The sequence below is a fragment of the Charadrius vociferus genome, unplaced genomic scaffold (assembly GCF_000708025.1).
Source record: "Charadrius vociferus isolate BGI_N301 unplaced genomic scaffold, ASM70802v2 scaffold621, whole genome shotgun sequence".
Lineage (NCBI taxonomy): Eukaryota > Metazoa > Chordata > Aves > Charadriiformes > Charadriidae > Charadrius > Charadrius vociferus.
In genome coordinates, this window is record NW_009646926.1 from 212,924 (window position 1) to 220,037 (window position 7,114).

Sequence of the window (7,114 nt, forward strand, 5' to 3'; positions counted from 1 at the left end):
GCCCCCGGGTCGTGGGTGTGGTGGCTGAGGGGACCCTCAGCCCGCCTTGGATCCCATGTCGCCCGCTGGGGCTACAGCTGGCCTCCGGGTTGTAAGGGCGACAGGATTTCACCCCAAAGAGGGGCGCAGGAAAGGTTTCCACCCTCGGAAGGCTGTCGGCCCGAGCGAAAAAGTTGGCAATGAGCTTCAACCAGAACCACAGATCGTAAAATTCATTTTAAAGTCGACTAATGAGCTATACAATTAAAAATCTTCTTTAAAAAAAAAATGGCTCAGCATGCTTGCAGTGAAAGAAGTTAGCACAGAAGGCGTGGGCTGATAGAAAATCCCCTTCAAATAAATACTTCGAAAGAGATAAGTGGTCAAAAAGTCTCTGGGTTAGGTCTCGCTGGTGGCCTGTGCCACGTTCACTCAGGCGGCAGCAGGGAGGGCTTACAAAGGTGCTGAAATCTTCGTTAATGGGTAGTTATCTCATAGGGCTGAGCCTGAAAGGCGGCTCAGCGGTTGCCCCGTACCAAGTGGGGTTTAACTCAGCTCTGAACATTTCCAGGTCTCTGCCGGCAAACCTGACCCTTACCTGTCTGCTTCTGAGAAAGAAATGGCATCACGCAACCCTGGAAGGAGATGGGTCCACAAAGCATTTGTCCAGGCTTGCTGCTGAAGGCAGTACTAGGAAAAGGAGACAGAGGTGGCTGACATCGAGCCTCTCTCCTAGACTCCTCTAATGTCGCACTAACAGTATTTTCCAACAGGTTTCTCCTACTCCAAAGAGGCAAACCTGTGTGCCAATGCTGCATTGGTCACCATCTCATGGCTTCTTACCTCACATGGCCTGGAAACGGAGATTGCAGGCAGCTGAGACTCCGCTGAGGCCAGGTGAAGAGTAGCTGAACAATAAATAGGTGATTTTTTTTTATTTTCCCTCTCTCCCCTTGTTTTCTGACTGAGTTCATGCCTGGGAGAAAACAATGAGCTTTTTCATTGCCTTTATCATGACATTCTCAGATCTCCAGCTGCCAGCCTGAGACGTGTACATGTGCTCTGCACCTCGTGGCTGCTAGAAATGCCTCTCCCCCAGGGGGGTGTAAAGATGTCAGTGGAAAGACTGGTACCATCCTGACCACAGTTCTTTGTGGATTTGGCTTAAGGATTTGTGTCATGAACAAAACCTATTTTTTAAATTGTGGAGCCTGTGACACACACGGGTAAACAGTTTCTGTGCAGCAACCCTCAGATTTATCTAGGAGGGTCTAGGAACTGGGTTGATTATACACCAAGGCAAAGCTGTGAATATACAGAAAAGCTACTTCCCATTTGTTCTTCATATGGAAAGACAAAAGGGAAGGGTTTGCATGATATGAACCACCAGGGGTCCCTTGTTGTAGCTGGTCTGTTGTGCCGTCAGTTCCAAACATAGGACCCAAGCCTGGAACTTGCAAGCTTTAGGATAAGATGCTGTTCCTGTAGTATCCACTGTAGTGCGATAAGTATCTTTCAGGATGCAACTACCCAGCTGTAGTAGCTCCTTTCTGTGGATAAGTATCTTTTATGGTGTGACCACCCAGCTATAGTAGCCCCTTTCTGCTCTGTGCAGTGTAGCTTTTAATTTTTCATGGGGAGATGCAGTAAGAATTTGAGGAAGAATTGCTATGAGATTTGGGAGGAAAAGTAGAAATGAGATGGTATGGTGAGGGTTGAATGGAAGATCCTGAGAAGGAGGTAACTGGGTTTTAGGGATGTTTTGCTTGTGTGAGAGCTGTTCCTAAATCATATTCCATCGGAAAGTACATACCCAGAGAGAAGTGAAGCAGTGAAGGTCTGTCAGCAGATGGTAACCTCATCACCCACGAGAGCCCACCATTTTTGTTCTTTTCCTGCGCAGTGATTCCCAGATGAGTTGTGGGACCAGTGCAGGTGTGGCTGGTGCCTTGCAGTTGCCCGTCTGGTCTCTGGGCTGTCCCAGCATGCCTGTCTGAACTGGGATATTCCTGCGGGGAAGCAATCAACCCTTTGAAGTGAGAACTAACCAGACAGCAGCTGAATGATACTGATTCTTTATTTTTTCAGCAGAGGTTAAGAAGGGTATCACTGCCTAGGCAGCATCAAAGCCCTGCTATGCTGGGCACTATGTGCAAGAGGACAAGGGAGGCGATTTTTACCCTAGAAAATGTGCAGTCTAAAACCCGAAGAATAATCAAGGCAGTGAAGATGGGATGGTGCTATGAAGCGCGTGACAAAAGTCCACACTGGGCTTGGTAGCGTGCATCCTGACCAGAGGTGAGCACATTCTCCTTGGCCGCTTCTTCCCCAGCCCTTAGGCTATGACGCGTTTGTGATGCTGGGAGTCTGGGAGTGCTCCTGCATTCTGCTCGGGAGGAAAGTGAAAGCTTTGGATGCTTCCTCCTTACTGTGGTCCTGGGAGGCTGCTGCTTCTTTCTGGGTCTATGAGGAGCCTGTCGGACTACCTGGGCTCTGATTAAGAATAGCAAGCAGAGCCAGCCCCAAGAATGGGCCTGGACACCCCCTGACAGTAAAAAGAGGGCATGTGGTGAGGTGCAGAGAAGGAAAAGAAGGGCAAGGAGAAGAAGGTTGGATTTCTTGGAGCCATTCTTTCAATTTAACCCTGATTTAGCCCAGAATTTCAGCGTTTCTGCTCTCTGTACAGAGAGCAGGGAAGCCTGAGGCTGTATCAGAGCTATGCACCATCCAGCCCATCGGCCTGTGCTTACTAGCGCACCAGTTCCCAGAGGAGTCTCCAGCCTCTGCATCATGACGCTCACTGGCGCAGTAACTTCAGCCCTGTCACATCAGGGCCCTGCTCACGGGCAGAGGTAGGAACAGCGAGAAGGACTGCAGGAAGAGACAGCTTCTAACGCTGGAGGCAGGACATGAGACAGGGAAATGAAGGTGGAGTTGGCATGGGAACACACTGACTTCCAACACAATGGCTTCCAACGACAGAAGAGAAGAACTGCAGGTGAAGAGTTTGGGCAGAACACTGGAGAATATTCCTTGTGCCAGAACCCACCCTGCGAAAGATGCTGTGTCAGAGGTCATGAAAACAGTTGTCTGTCCAGTAATTTAATGGGAGTGATACTGATCTCTGAAATACGGATGAACTGAGGAAGCCTTGTGCATGTGCAGAGAAGACGATTAGGGTTTCGCCTACAGGAGAGAGGGTTTTGCATTGGAGAGGAGCTTCGTGCCTTTCTCCTGTTTGATTCGCTTGTTAACTTTTCTTGTCACCTAAGAGCCCCTCTGTCCCTTCCCAACAACACTGGATATACGCTGCTTAGGGAATACATGACTTGTTTAATGCTTGAGCTCTGCAGATTGAGGATGTTGAGCAAGAATGCATCATCTTAAGTAAAATAAAACTGTTAACCCACTGGTTTAAAGGCTATCTTACTACTACAGAAAAACTTAAAACTAGGTACAAAACCCAGAAAGGGAGTTACTATTAATCTCTAGGGGTGATTGTTACAAAGATGAAATTAAGATTTTCTCTTAGAATGATAAAAGCCATTGTAATAAACATTCAAGTCCCCTTCTGGGGCTAATGTTTGATAATATATAGATGCAGGAATGTGGCAACCAACAATAGTAGAAGCTGGTAGAAGAAAAATACCGCGAGGGTGTAGGCTAGATTTGACTACAGGATGCGGAAAGGTGAGAAGTTGAAACAGAAGAAAAAGCATTTGTGTGGAGCAGTACTACAGTTTATTTGTTAGCATATTAAGGTGCCTTCCTACAAAATTAACCTCTTCATTCACTGCCAGTACCATTGCTCATTTACCTCAATTTAGCAGCAAAGGAGGGAAGGAAAATGCGCATGAGGAAAAGTGTTCGCTTTTGTCATGCAGCTTCATTTAACGCTCCCAGTTCAACCCAAAAACGTGACATTTGAGGCACAGCTGAATTTTTTTGCCACTTAGAATCATTGGAGACTTATAGCTCTAAACCAATCTGAAATTAGGAACTTTGGGAAGTTGAATTACAGATTCAAAGATACTATGGGCTAGCTCCTCCCTGCAGGAGGCTGGTTCCCAGGAGGCCACACTTTCTCCTTTCTCCTGTGTGTGTAATGTGGGAGACTTGTTCTGGCCCTCCAGCAGAAGCCCTGTGCGGGAAGCCTGGCTCTGGCTGCTCAAATCGCTCCTGGCTATTTCGAGAGCAGCCCTGTCCTAACAGCCATTTGCTCATCCAAACAGCTCTAACCCTGTGCAGGCAAGCACGGCATACACCAAACAGACCTCAAACTCCTCTTCCTCACCCGACACAAACGTAAAGATATTCACATTGTCCCAGGCGTGGGTTCCCTGGAGCACCCCAACATAGGAAAGGCACGGACCTGTTGGAGCGGGGCCAGAGGAGGCCATGAAGATGCTGCGAGGGCTGGAGGCCCTCTGCTGGGAGGACAGGCTGGGAGAGTTGAGGGGGTTCAGCCTGGAGAAGAGGAGGCTCTGGTGAGACCTTAGAGCCCCTTCCAGTGCCTAAAGGGGGTCCAGAAGATCTAGGGAAGGACTTTTTAGAAGGGCATATAGTGATAGGACAGGGGGGAATTGCTTCACACTGGAAGAGGGGAGATTTAGATTAGATATTAGGAAGAAATTTTTCACTCAGGGGGGTGAGCCCCTGGCGCAGGTTGCCCCAGGAAACTGTGGCTGCCCCATCCCTGGAGGTGTTCAAGGCCAGGTTGGACGGGGCTTGGAGCAACCTGGGCTGGTGGGAGGTGTCCCTGCCCAGGGCAGGGGGGTGGAACTGGATGATCTTCAAGGTCCCTTCCAACCCAAACCATCTATGATTCTTTGATTCTACGAAAAAACATTACAAAACAGAGGATGACAAGCTCCAGCCACCCGCCTTTCAGAAATATATATATGCACATCACGGAAGCATAACAAAACAAAATATACTTTATTAAAATTAAGCATGTTAGCACCTCAGTGTAACCTGGAGAAGTCAAAGAGTCCAGCAGTTAACCAGTCCAGCAGGCCGAATGGCTGAACGTCCTGAAGTGCATTCCAATGGTAGAAAAAAGTACCACGACGGTTACGACACGCACGTTCTCAAGAAGCTAGGACGCACAAGCCGTCTTGTTTGTAAGGGGAGACGTTGTGCTGCCTATTGTCTTGATGGGAGCGTATAGATCTGCTGGACCACTTACATACGTTAAATCAGATGGTGTAGCAGGTATCTGCTTTCCTTACCGAAAAATAAAAATAAAAACCCAAAACAAGCAAACAAACAAACAAAAAAATCGCTGCTTACGTGACTCGCAGGGAAATCAGCATACCACGGAGCTGAAGTTAAGAGCTACATATCAGATTGGAGAAAATAAATTAAAATGAAATAACGGGAAATACTTAGTACATGAATAGACCTGTAGTATCCTTACGGTTGACCATCCAACTCAGTACACACGTTAATAGAAAAATGACCCATGCATCACATACCAGGCCGAGACAACCAACGCCTTGAGCTGAACGGGCTACATGATCAATAGAGAAACCTCGGGCTACCAAATCCCATTGCGCTCTTTCGTTCGGTCATACAAAGTATCGAAGCAGACAGTTGTAAAGCTACATTAGCCAGTGTTACAAAGATTACAATATTTTCAAACTAACGATACTTTTTTTTTGTTTACATTTAGAAAATACTTCTAGAAAATGTAGTAAAACTGACATCCCGATCTACCGAGCATAACACACTCTGATTGCAGGAGAAAGGTCTCGCAGACCCGGAGGACACCTGGGCGTTCCTCCCTCCAATGTCACTATGGGCACACTGTGGTGAACTGCCTTTTGTTTTCAACATCCGTTGCTAATCAAAGCCATATCCCCTAAGTACGAATCGCCACAGGGCTCTGCAGGTGCACCAGATACCCTCCTCTTCCTGCTCTGAGGTATCTGTTGCCCCTGCAGCACACATTCAGGCCAGACGAGCAGCCTCGCTGCCTTCTCTCCACCATCTTTCTAGCCAACATCGTTTTGGTTTCCTGTTGCTGAAAAGCGAGGGGACTAACGGCTGGCTAGAAACAGAAACTACACAATCATTCCACGTAGATTTGTTACAATACTCTTAAATCTGGGTTTAGAACACGCAAGCACGTTTCAGTAAGGTCTTGCTTAATGTACAGATGATGAGTCACGCCCACTAGTTTAGGATTAGACAGCCAGGGTTTGCAACCACTGCAGATAAACTCGCTTCGCTTCTGTTTCATCCCGGTTCTCTGAACGAAAGCCGAGGATTTAAATTCCAACGTGTTACAAAGCCTCTGTTTCATTAGAGGGAGTTCTTAAGCCAACGAGATAAACTACAGCCATCAAATACCACCGGGTTCTCGGTACCGGATCATAAATCCTTGCTAGCTTTGAGAGCATCGAGACACCTGTAACAAATATGGATGTACTGCGGAGAAAGCAAAAACTACATAGTACAAGAGCACTCTTTAATCTGGAGATTCTTTCACGCTAGAAACAGCAGTTTTTTATGGCATCAGTAATTTACTGAAGAAACACATCACCCTGACAGGGTTTCTAAAGCTTTCCTCATGCCTCTGCTAAGCGAGGCCAAACACGACATCGTTGTTGGTTCCTGTGAAGGTTCCTGTGTGCCAACCACGCTTTCAGACATTCCTTCTCCAGGGGGTAGTGTTGCTGCCACCTCACTTAGCGCACAGCCAGTTTATTTGCTGAAAACTGATAACCTACGTCCACTTTGTGGTGACATGGGTCCCATCGACACTAAAAGAAGCGCTTTCCGCTGCTGCCAGATGGGCCTGGTGTAGATGGGACGTCAGTGGGCGCCCGCAGTGCTAGCTCTGGGATAACATGGGATGAATAACGGGGCTCGGCACTGAGCCGACAGCAGCCGCCCCGTTTGGGCAGGGGGATCCGACGGCTGGGGGCTGCTTCGGCGGGGGCAGGAGGGAGCGGGCAGGGAGAGCCAGGGGGGGGGGGGCCCATCCCATCTCCGCTCTGTCCAGGCACCTCACCGAGGGTGGCAGAGAGCCCCGTGCCGAGCTGGGCCCCGGTGGCCCTCAGAGGCCGTGGCGCTTACGGGTGCCGGCGCTGGCAGCGTGGAGGAGCCGGGCCTTCTCCCGGGTCTCCCT